This window comes from Toxorhynchites rutilus, chromosome 2 (assembly GCF_029784135.1).
Source record: "Toxorhynchites rutilus septentrionalis strain SRP chromosome 2, ASM2978413v1, whole genome shotgun sequence".
Taxonomy (NCBI): Eukaryota; Metazoa; Arthropoda; class Insecta; order Diptera; family Culicidae; genus Toxorhynchites; species Toxorhynchites rutilus.
This window is the reverse complement of record NC_073745.1, coordinates 303,685,373-303,697,651: the sequence shown is the minus strand read 5'-3', so window position 1 is coordinate 303,697,651 and position 12,279 is coordinate 303,685,373. Positions and strand designations below refer to the sequence as shown.

The following is a 12,279-nucleotide window of genomic DNA, read 5'->3' as shown; positions in this document are numbered from 1 at the left end:
CGTGATTTGCTGTGATCTAATGTGAGTTGATACCGATATACTGTTTCAGCTGATTGTTTTGAAATTACACCTTCGAACGTTAAATCGAACCTAAAGAATATGTCCGAAATATTGCAATCAACTGAAAATGTTCCCGTGAAACTATTTGAACATTTCTTTGCGATTGAACAGTTCCTGCGTGATCGTTACAATTTAGTTTGAATTACATAAATAATTAATATTTTCTTTGTTAACCTAGTTCCTTTTCCATTTCCAGACGAAACAAACAAAAGAGTGCCCTCGATGGATTCTTATGTATGTCGTTTGATGAATTGGCGCAGTCAGGACAACGTCACTCTAGGATGTCTTGAGCTGTGTCAATAATCCATGGTCAACATATTCGCAAAGGTAGAGAACGAACGAACGACTGCGACAATCAACAGAAACGGTTCGAGGAATTAGGAAAGTCTTTAATGGGCTCTATTACAAAATTACACGTATTTCGTCCAACATGTTGCTGGATGTATACAAGATTTATAGAAGAATCTTTAAGTTCGGACTGTTTTCAAAGTATTGAAACAACATCGAGTAATGATTTCCATCCAAATTTAAGCAATTTAAAATTATTTTCGTGTCTGCTAATCTGATACAGATTAAATTGCTCCACGAATACGAATTACTTATTTTGAAGTTTATTTTGCACCGAGGCAAGGTTGCTACATTTCATAGCACGAATGATCAGATTTCTGAATGCAAAAGACGAATCCTGAGATCCGATCGGTCCGATCCATTTCTCTGTACATCATAGATCTCATCTCCATCCCCACGTCACACTCAGGTTCGGAAAATTCCCACGGTCCAATGCAATACACGGTCACGTATCTGCTCGATATCCACGTGGAATCTATCCTTCATCGATCATAATCAATTAATTTTATAGATCGTTGAAACATTTGAACACAGATGTATTGCAATACATGTATGTACATGTATTGCAATACATTAGTTATTTTTTATTCAACAGTCAAAATATTCACTAGAAATAATTTATATGGCAGAACAACGTTTACCGGGTCAGCACGTACCGGGTATATATTGCTACTTTCAAATTCTCGGTGGAGACGAACGTTCCCCTGGAATCGCAACCGATTATACAAACCATCACATCGTGATAACACACAAATTATTTATTGTTTGCACCTCCAAAGTATTCAAAAACAAGATCAAGCTCCATATAAATGTGTAATAAGTGGTATAGACGATTCAAAATTTATATACCAATACTGATCACAAACGAAAAAATGGAGGACGATTACTTACTAAACTAAAATTTAAAAATTCTAAAGTCTAAATATCGAAAACTCTAAACGAAAATAGAAAAACAAAAAAAAAATAAAACAAAAAACACAAAAATCTCCCTCGAATACTAACAATGTTCGAGGAAGCGTATCCAGAGTTCGTCGGGAGGCTTGATCAGAACGCGATGAACGCGAGGCGTAGAGCGATAGTACGCAACAACATGCTCTCCCAAACGCAAATCGACGAGATCAAGCAGCAGGTGCAGAGAGAAATAAGCTCCAGAACAAGCAGAGCAAGCGATGTGTCGAGACGAAGTTCAGTACGGCTGAGCAATTCATTCGCGAGTGGGGCACGCGAATCAGCACCAGTGGAGGCCACAGTACAACAACCCTCTGAGCCGGAAGATCCACAGCCAGATCAACAACTACTACGCGATCTGGTCTTCCATTATGACGAGGCGATCTCACAGTTCCGCGACACGGACCCTTTGTCGCGCCCCAGGATCCCGAAGTTGTAGCATTCCCGCAGGCTGACAAGTGCAGTAAAGCTCATGAACGAGCACGTTCTTCCGCTGCACTTGGTTGATGCTGAGAACATGGAGGAGCTGCAACTGAAAGTTTACTGTGCTGCTGTGGCGACCGCCAAAAGTTTAGGATACCGTATTAGGCCAAGAGGCGGACTGCTCCAACATCTCCGTGAAAGGCGTGAGCCTCCATGGCGAAGGAGATTGGAGCAACGGATCCTAAACAAGCGCGCCGCAATTGGAAGACTGATGGCGTACAAAAGAGGCAGCAGATCGGCGAAATTATGTCGCCAAGTTGCTGTGATCGTGCGGCCTACTGAACTTCGCCAGCTGGGAGCTCACCAGCTGACGGAAAAACTCGACACACTGGTACAGCAATTGAGCGTCCTAACTAAACGGCTGAAACGTTACTCTGACTCTGCAAAGCGCCAGGAACAAAATCGGATGTTCAGAGATAACGAAAAAGCGTTCTACGACCACATTAGCGACGAGAAGCCCGACTACCGCGAAGGTTTGCCAGATATTAGCGATGTGACGAACTTCTGGGCTGGTATTTGGGAGACCCCAGTACAACATCGCGACGGGCAAATGTGGTTAAGACGGGAGGAGGAGAGTTGTGGTGAAATTGGAGAGATGCCAGCTATCATCGTCGAAGAGAACGATGTCCGCGAAGCCTCGCGGTACCTGAGGAACTGGGCAGCACCGGGCCCCGATGGTGTTCAGAACTTCTGGCACAAGAAGCTGACCGTCGCACATCAAAAGATAGCTGAGTGCTTCAACAAGGTGCTACGTGACCCACACAACCTCCCTGAATTCGCCACCCGTGGCGTCACATTTCTCCTCCCGAAAGACAGCAACACATTGAACCCATCAAAGTACAGGCCGATAACGTGCCTATCGAGTCTGTACAAGATATTAAGCAGCATCATAACCGCCAAAGTTTCTGCCCACTGCGAACAACACCATATCATCGCAGAAGAGCAGAAAGGATGCAGAAAAAATACGCATGGCTGCAAAGACCAGGCCATCATCGACGCAGCCATAGTCGGCCAGGCGGTATATAACCAGCGGAACCTAAGCATGGCCTATATCGATTACAGGAAGGCTTATGACTCCATACCTCACTCGTTTCTCGTCCGGGTATTGGAGCTCTACAAAATTGATCCCGTCGTCGTTAGCATGCGATGAGGCAGTGGAGCACGTCTCTGCACCTTAGTGATGGGGAAAATGTGTTGCAGTCTAGAACGCTGCAGATAAAGAGGGGGATATTCCAAGGCGACTCTTTCAGCCCGCTTTGGTTTTGTCTGGCACTGAACCCCCTCAGTAGGACGCTCAATAGAAACGGTCATGGCTATAAAATAAGGTATGGCGACGGCGCCCACGAAGAAGTGACCCATACCTTTTACATGGACGATCTCAAGGTCTACGCTGATTCACGTCAGCGTCTAGGTGTAGCTATCCGGGTTGTCGAAGACATAAGCAGGGACATCTGTATGGAGTTCGGCCTCGACAAGTGTCGCTGTGTCCACCTGCTGAAAGGACAACTTACCGAATCCGGAGGCTACGAGGTCTATGACGGCGAGTTTATAAGAGACATGGTTCGTGGCGAATCCTATAAATATCTTGGATTCCGACAGCTCACCGGGATTCGCCACTCCGACATCAAGACGGAGCTGCGAGACAAGTTCTTGAGTCGAGTGAACTGTGTCCTGAGGACTTTCCTCAACGCGGGGAACAAGGTACGCGTGATCAACACATTCGCGGTTCCCCTGCTGACCTTCAGTTTTGGTGTAGTCAAATGGAGCAAAACTGACCTAGAGGACCTTGAGAGGAGGATGAGGAAAGCATTCAAAGAGGCCGGAATGCACCATCCTCAATCGGCACTGGAGAGAGTTTCACTACCACGCAAAGAAGGGGGACTTGGAATAGTCGACATATCTGCACTGTGTGTTGCCCAGGTACGACAACTGCGCGAGTACTTCGCAGAACGCGCCAACCAAAACGCGCTATACCGGGCTGTCTGCGCCGCCGACAGAGGATACAGCGCTCTGCACTTGGCGCAAGCGGAGTACCAACTCAACTGCAATCTGCAGACAGTGGAGGAGAAGATTGCAGCTTGGAAGCAGAAGGCAGTGCATGGTGCCCACCCCCATCAACTGGACCGGCCACACGTCGACAAGGCCGCATCTAATCTGTGGCTAACGCGTGGTGAACTCTCTTCAGTAGTAGAAGCCGACATGATAGCCATCCAGGACAGGATAATGCCGACGAGAAACTGCAGGCGGTACGTCTGGCATCAAGACGTTGATGACATTTGCCGGATGTGCCATCAACCAGGTGAAAACATAGAGCACATTATGGGAGGCTGTCCCGTTTTGGCCAACGCAGCCTACACCGAGCACCACAACAACGTGGCCCGTATTGTTCATCGACAACTGGCGCTTCAATGTGCTCTACTGGAAGACAACGTACCAAACTACAGGTACCTGCCTGCACCTGTCCTGGAAAATGACCGTTTCAAGCTGTACTGGGATCGCACTGTTCTGACCGACCTCTCGATCCACCACAACCGGCCAGATATAATGGTTTACGACAAGAGCGACCGCAAAGTCACCATCATCGATGTCGCTATTCCACTGAACCAGAATCTGGAGGAGACCCACGGTCGCAAAATCTGCAAGTACCGACCATTGGCCGTGGAGCTCAAGGAACTGTGGGGGCTAAGGGAGGTCCCAAGAATTGTTCCAGTCGTTCTCTCTGGAACTGGAATTATCCCGAAGACAATTCTGGAAGCGCTAAAGGTGTTGAACATCGAGAAGGAATTGGCCGGCATCCAAAAGTCGGTCATCCTTAGCACCTGCGCGATTGTCCGACAATTCCTCGGTCAGGACTAAAACAGCACGAGCATGCAGATACATGCATTCCGCAGAGCCTAGTCCCCCTTTGGCATTCAGAAGCCCGGGGGCAGGTGAAAATTCTGGCTAGGTTCGCCTAGTTAAGAAGTGAGATAAGTCTGCAAAAAAAATCAAAAAAAGGAAAACTGAAAAATTAAAAATTGCGAAATTTAAACAAAAATAGAAAATTATGAAACGAGAAATTAAATTGAAAATATCGAAAAATAAATGAAAGGAAAATTGAACAATGAAAATTGTAATCAAGAATTGTAAATCGAGAACCAAAAAATCGAAAATCGAGAAACGAAAAGCTAAAATTCAAATAGGAAAATCAGAAAATCAATAAACTGAAAAATTGAACAATAAAACAATGGGAAAATCATAAAACTATAAAATTTTAAAAAGCAGATAATTAAAAAAAAATAAAATAATTATGAAATCAGAAAAGCGCATAATTAAAAAAAAAGAAAAACAGAACATTGATCCGAAAAAAAAGAATAATATGAATTAAAAAACTCAGAAATTTAAAAATAGAAAATTGAAAAAAGTACTAAATCGAAACATTGAAAAAAAAAATCTAGAAGTCGACATCGAAAAACCTAAAAATCATAAATTGTGCTGAGAAAATCAAATAGTATATGAATATAAAATAAAAAAAATTAAAAATTCAAAAATTAAAAAACCAATGAATCAAAAAAAAAAAACCGAAACATCGAAAAAGAAAATCAAAAATTGAACTTAAGTACAGAAAAATTTAAAAATTCAGAAATTTTGATTTTCAACAAATTTGAAAATCAAAAATTAAAAACATCCAAATATAAAAAAAAAACAATACTATAAAAATTCAAAAAATTTAAAGTCCAAAAATGACAAGAATCGGAAAATCCGGAAATTTAAAAACATTTAATCCAAATCTAAGAATGCGGGACAAAAAAAATCGAAAAATCGAGAATCGAAAACCAAAAACCCGAAAAATCGAAAATTATGATTAGGTCAATATGATCCGTTGCAGCAGAAAATATTCTGAATCTTATCGTCAAAAAGAAAAAGATGAACTGTGTTTGAATGATTTCACGCCACATCATGCAAAAAGCAATCTGGAAAGGTATATTGAAGATTTTAATAGTAGCATCAATATTTTATATAATTATGTACAGATCGGACTCAATTATATACAGTTTGATTTTTTTTTTGTATTGCAAATATGACTTATTTCAAGTTAAAATGTAGTATTTCTACGTTATGGTGAAAGTTAAACCTTTCTGAACTCGTAACTCGTATACACACAGACTGTGCGTGTCTCTGTAATATTGCTATTGTGTATTTTCAGACGTTATTAATATTTATTTGAAGAAAAAGATATAATTGAATGAAAAAGCTTGACTTCATTCAGTTTTAATAGTCATTTAATTCTGCCATCTCATTGATTCTCGCTCTGTCAGATCGTATGCACGAGTATAGGAGGATTAATTTGCTATTATAAGTACAGTGGAGTAAAAAACGCGATCTTTGAACATTCTGGTATGAAGGCTTACAAGAATTTGTTTAAGATATATTGCAGCAAATTGCAGAAGAAGAAGTTGGTTTCCAAAGAACAAATTGTAGAGCGGTCAAGGAGCCTTCATTTGGTTGATAGAAACAATCAAGTTTATGATGAATTCCTGAAATGCAGAAAAATTTTCAAAAAAAGTTGAAAAAAAAAATCGAAATTTCAAAAAATTTCTCAGAATCTATCAGATTTACAAAATTTTAGTCAAAGAATGAAATGTAGAAAATTATTTATGTTTTCATTAAAAAATATGAAGCAAATTTTTGAAAAAAAACATTCCTTGAAAAAAATATTTTGAAAATTAAAAATCATTTTTCTCGAAAATATGTTCTTTTAAAATTCTGAAAAAATAGTAATGAATAGCCCATACAATTTCCAATAAGTCACCCATACATAAGAAGATGGGCACTTTTACAGGGAAAAAGTTTTTCGAACAACAGCTTTTTTATGTTTTTCTTAGAAAAATTTGTATCAATGTTTAATTCGTAACATTTTTATCTCGCGATTTACATGCTATGGTAACTTTTTTCTACTGAGAGACATGTCAAGAACATGTCAACCGCAAGAATTTACACATATCAATGTATGGATTAAAACATTATTTTTTCAGGGATCTCCATACAAAAACGCCTTATATTCCAGAAACTATAAAAGATAGAAAGTTCGTATCTTAATCTTTATATATAAAAGAGAGTTTTTCCCATTTACGTATAACTCATCATCACGGGAGAACGGCTGATCAGATCTGCGTCGTCCGTATATATTTTGTGAGTTTGTCTTCACCCAAATTAACACAATAGAATACTTTGGAAAACATTTGAGATAATGAGAAAAATTCGAAAAAATTGACTATGCGTATATGTATGTGTCGTAGTGAAAATCATCATCTAAATCATTTTTACAGATAAGAACGATAACATACAAACTCTCTCGAAATATATTCGTTATTTTTATAAACCAAAATATTATCTGAAAATAAATTATATGACAGAACAACGATTGCCGGGTCAGCTAGTAAGATCTAAAACTTTGTCAAATACACTATATCGCTATCTTGACTTTAAACAAAATTGCGATTAGTTGTTATTTTTTCAAAGAAAGCATGAAAGAGTTGTTGTTAGAAAAACTTCTCCCCTGTAAAAGTGCCCATCTTCCGATGTATGGATGTCCTGTTGGAAATTGTAATTGTCATATAATTTTTTTTTAATTTTAAGAAAGTACGTTTTTGAGAAAAATAAATTTTCAAAAAATTATTGGTATTTTTTAATGATTTTGACATTTAAACAATTTCTTACATTTCATCCTTTGACAAGATTTTTGTAGGTATTTGAGTTATTTTTTGTTTGTAAAAAATCAAGATTTTTTTTGGCCCTTTTCAAAAAGCGGTCTAATTTTTTTTATGTATGCAAAATTGCGTAAAAGTCTCATGTGTTCACACCCATAATGTATCATATCCATATCTTCAGACGAGTTGGCATGAAAATCGTCTATAGTAAAAATAGAATTTTGGATACTCCGTTAAAAAATCTTACTCAAAATTTGAACTTATTGTTAAATTAATTCGTTAGGGTCCCCTTTTATAGATGTATGCAAAAATATCGAAGGGAAAGTCTTTTGAGATACGAAGGTTTTACCATTAAATTAGAATTTTGAGTAAGCTTTTTAAACGGTGTATTTAAAATGTGATGTGATAATAATAAGCAAATTTTCTTCTCCTACTTTTATCGAATAACAAAACTAGAAACTAATTCTGATTCTTCTTCTGTAAAATCTATACAAATAAAAACGATTTGGTGTCCGTACGTCACGATTTAACTCGGAAACGATTTAAAATAATTGCATTCGAAAAGTATCCCATTTAATCGCTAACTTAAATTAGAGTCGCGTTCTCTATTATCGATGGAGGATTGAAATTGCATTCAGAAAAACAGTTTCAAATAATAAATTGTGGGTTGGACGAAGCATGCCGGGTCAGCTAGTCCTAGAAAATATGACAATAAAGGATGAGTTTGTTTCTTCGTAAATAATGCTACTGCTTCTGTCAATGGTTTTAATAATCCAACAATCCCAACCTTATTTGGTACCTTACGAATTCGAATATATTCTGAAACTTTTCACTCTAATAATGAGAAAAAAATTATTCTCATTCTCTCTCTCACATGCACAATCATCAACGAACTTTCAATTATTCCCAAATTAAGTATTTATATGAATGATATTTCATAATAATAAAATGTATTGTATTTCAATGTAAATAATCATATTAATTATTATTTATATAGATTCTAAATTTATAAATAAACTAGCTGTCCCGGCAAACTTCGTCCCGCCCAAAATTTGTTTTTTGTTATCAATACCTTCAAACTTTCACTTTTTTTTTATTAAGCGCAAGTTCATGGGTCCAATTGCAGAACTGTTCATTGATTGATCTTCTAATGGACCCCGTTGAATATACCTTTTACTATAAAATTCGTAGTACTTTTACCAAAACTCATCATTAAAATATCAGATAATTTTCAGACACAATTCTCGTTCAAGATTTTCAACCACTTGCAAATAACATGTTTCTCCGTTACATGGAAGAAATGTTTTATACAAAGCATATGATAGAATAAAGACAGCCCTAAATCGGACAATTTTTTCCCCTCAGAAAGTTGGGAGGAGTGTTGAATGATTCACGCCCCTAAAACCTCCACATGCCAAATTTGGTTCAGTTTGCTTGATTAGTTCCTGAATTATGCAGAAAGGTATGATTCATTTGTATGGCAGTCCCCCCCTTCCTCTGATGGAGGAGTGTCTATTCACCATGGAAACGATTCGTGTCCCCTAAAACATTCGCATGACAAATTTGGCTCCATTTGCTTGATTAGTTTTCGAATTATGCAGAAATTTGTCTTTCATTTGTATGGCAGCTTCCCCTTAGAGAGGGCGGTGGAGAGTCGAACCATCATAGAAACATTTATTGCACCCTAAAACCTCCACATGCCAAATTTGGTTTCATTTGCTTGATTAATTCTCGAGTAATGCAGACATTTGTGTTTCATTTGTATGGCAGTAAAAAAAAATTTTTATTCGTTTTTTGCATATATTTTACGTTCATTGAAAATAGAAGAATTTAATTTTTGATTCATCCCCTTAAAGTCATAAAACACCTTTCTCATATGAAAAAAATATTTTTTTTTCAGTATCTCTCAGAAGGTGATCATATTGATCATATTTGATGACAAAAATCCTTCTACGCATATCGCATATGTTCGAATTTCAACAATGACAGAGTTATGGGACTTTTTTTTGTTTCGCACTCTGTTGCCTCAAAGTGGCTCTACACTAAAGAGTACGCTGCGTAAGCCAATTCTGTTGCTTTCATTTGAATGGTGAAAACATTTAGTTTAGGCTATAGTGGTGGAACATCTAAATTAGTAGATTTAAATAACTTTTTAGAAGTGAAAATTTCAAAGTTGATAATTTTTAACGTGTAATTATTGATTTTATCCCAAAAATTTATATTGAACTTGATTGTTTCTATCAATCAAATCATAGCTCTCAAATTGCTCTACAATTTGTTCTTTAACACCCAACTTCTATCTTTCTTAATTTCGCTGCAATATCGATATAAACAATTCCTGGTGAAAATGCAAGCAAAATCTTCAAAAATCACAATTTTTACCCCACTGTACATATAATATCCACCCCAATTCCGCCTTAACGTTCAAAGGATACATTTTTCACCGAAATAAGTCAGATTCGAAATGTAAAAAAACATATTTTTGTCAAACTGTATCTAATCGAGTCCGACCTGTATGTGTTTATTGCTGACTGAACTTTATTGAGAAGAGTTAAACTAAGAAATAAGTACCAGATGCATTAGTAACGGCTTCTCTTTTCACATCACTATTTGAGGGGGAACCTAAGCAAGGGTCTAATTTCCTAGATTATTCGGAACAATATTTCCAAATGATCCATCTAAGAAATTATGCATTACGTTTATTTTTTCACAAGTACTCACTATTTTATGCAGCTTGCATACATCGAATAATTGTTTAAAAAAAACAACTCGGAGACCCCTCCCCATTGGAGAATTCTCTGCGGTCGCAAAACCACACACATACGCAAATTTGGCACACGTTGTCGGTGTCGACGTCGTCGCCATTGCCACATTTTGACCACATGTCGATGGTGTAATTTTTGTTTGTTTCCCCTCCTCCCGCGCTCCACCACAGCCGACACTTTTGGCGAACGCGACGGCACGGTTCCGCGATAAAAGACCGCGACTCCCGGCGCGAAAGTACGATTAATCACTTCGCGTGCCCGTTATTGGCGTTACTCGCTTCAAGAAAAAAAAAACCACCCGACGATCCTTTTTTGTATCGCCGATCGACTTGCAACCATTCAAAGGCCCCTAATGCTCTAATGAGGCGATAATCAAATGTGATACGAAAAGAGGTTTCATTTTTTTTTCTCCATTTTGCTTCATAGCCAGCTGGTGGGCGCGATGGCGGAACAAAGGCATCCAATTAAATGCGTTCCTTTCGAGAACGACGGACTGATCCCGGGACCAGCGTTAACTTCGAAGTCATTTGTAACAGTCTATTCAGGGTATTTAATTGAACGGCATTTGTTGGGGTTGCGGGTTGGGGAAAACGGAGGGTTTTCGTTGGGGAATTGCATCTCACATTTCAATAGGGTTGTAAATCGATCACACACTCCGGCTGGGTTACAGGGAGGCCCCACGGCGCGGAGACTTATGAGATACACTCCAAGACGGGCCCGGCCGAGAAAGGGTCTGGCCGCGGCTCACATCCCAACGGGTGGGTGACGCTGGAGACAAATTCTTAATTGGTTCTGTTCTAAAAGGGTTTCCCCCCACCACAGCTCGAGCACTGCGACTTTTGTTGATTACCCGGGTCGTATTGTTCCACCCATCTGGGTGACGTTTTAATACGCTTTTATCTGAGGGCAATCTATCGGTGTCCCAGGCTTTCATGCAGCTAATAAAGATGTAAATCCTTGCACTTAGTTATTCCGTTTCGCGACAGCCTTTGGTAATTGATTGTGCATTCCATGTCTGTCGTCCCACGCGAAATTCGATCCCAGCGGATCAGAATTAATCGGATTAAGAATCTTTCACCAGCAGAACAGATGAAACAAAAAAAATGAACCGGATGATCGAAGGCAGAGCACCCTCCTCAATGTGGACAAGTTGTCGCCAATGTTCTCTTCAAACAACGAACGAACCAAATAAAAAAAAAAACGGAACCAGACTGATCTCACCGAATAAGGAAGGCCTCTTGCAGCAATTTTCGTTTGCGCAATGCCCCAACCCGTTGTGTAGTGTGACAAGATACGGGAGACTCCGCAGAATGATCAGCGCCTGGCCATAAAGTACAAAAACAACAGCCACGGGTGGAGGACCAGCCGAGCAGGAACACAAGGGGGAAACTCAACTCAAATTTCTGCACAACGCGCCATTTGGCGACCGAAGGCTTCAATTTCGCTGAACTTGCTTAATGGAGCGCAAAAACGAGACCGACGCTCACATGTGGTTCCGACATGGACAACACAAACTGTTGCTTCAATGTTTTCGTTTCATTTACTGTGCCGCCGCCGCCACCGCCGCCTCTCTCTCCTGGACGACTAAATATTCCTGCCGTAACGGATGGATGGTCATCAGCTGGACAGCGAAGGGAGTTGTTTTATTTAAACACTGGCCCCGCGTCTCAAGAGAGATTCGAGCTGTAATCAGACTGCTCTGCCGAAGCCCTTTTGCGTCAATTGCGGAAAATGAAGGGAAGGTCATGGTTCATCGGAGATGGAGTAGCATACCATAGGAACAGTATAGAGGGCACTTCTCCGTACAAAATAAACCAAATTGTTTTGTTGCAAATGTTACGCACTGTGATTGGAATGTATTACAGCGAGCAGTTTGAAAAACGTTCGTTCGTTCGGGATCGATACCTGTTCCCGATCATTATTTTCACTACTAATTGAAATGATTTGAAAAAGTGATTGTGATTCATCTAAAAATCTTAAAGTTA

At 39.2% G+C, this 12,279-nt stretch overlaps 1 protein-coding gene across 1 annotated transcript in view; it reads right to left on the bottom strand.

Moving 5' to 3' along the window:
- The window catches only part of LOC129764933 (fringe glycosyltransferase), a 320,450-nt gene that overhangs the window by 245,014 nt on the left and 63,157 nt on the right, over window positions 1-12,279 (bottom strand). The gene's annotated exons all lie outside the window — the stretch shown is intronic.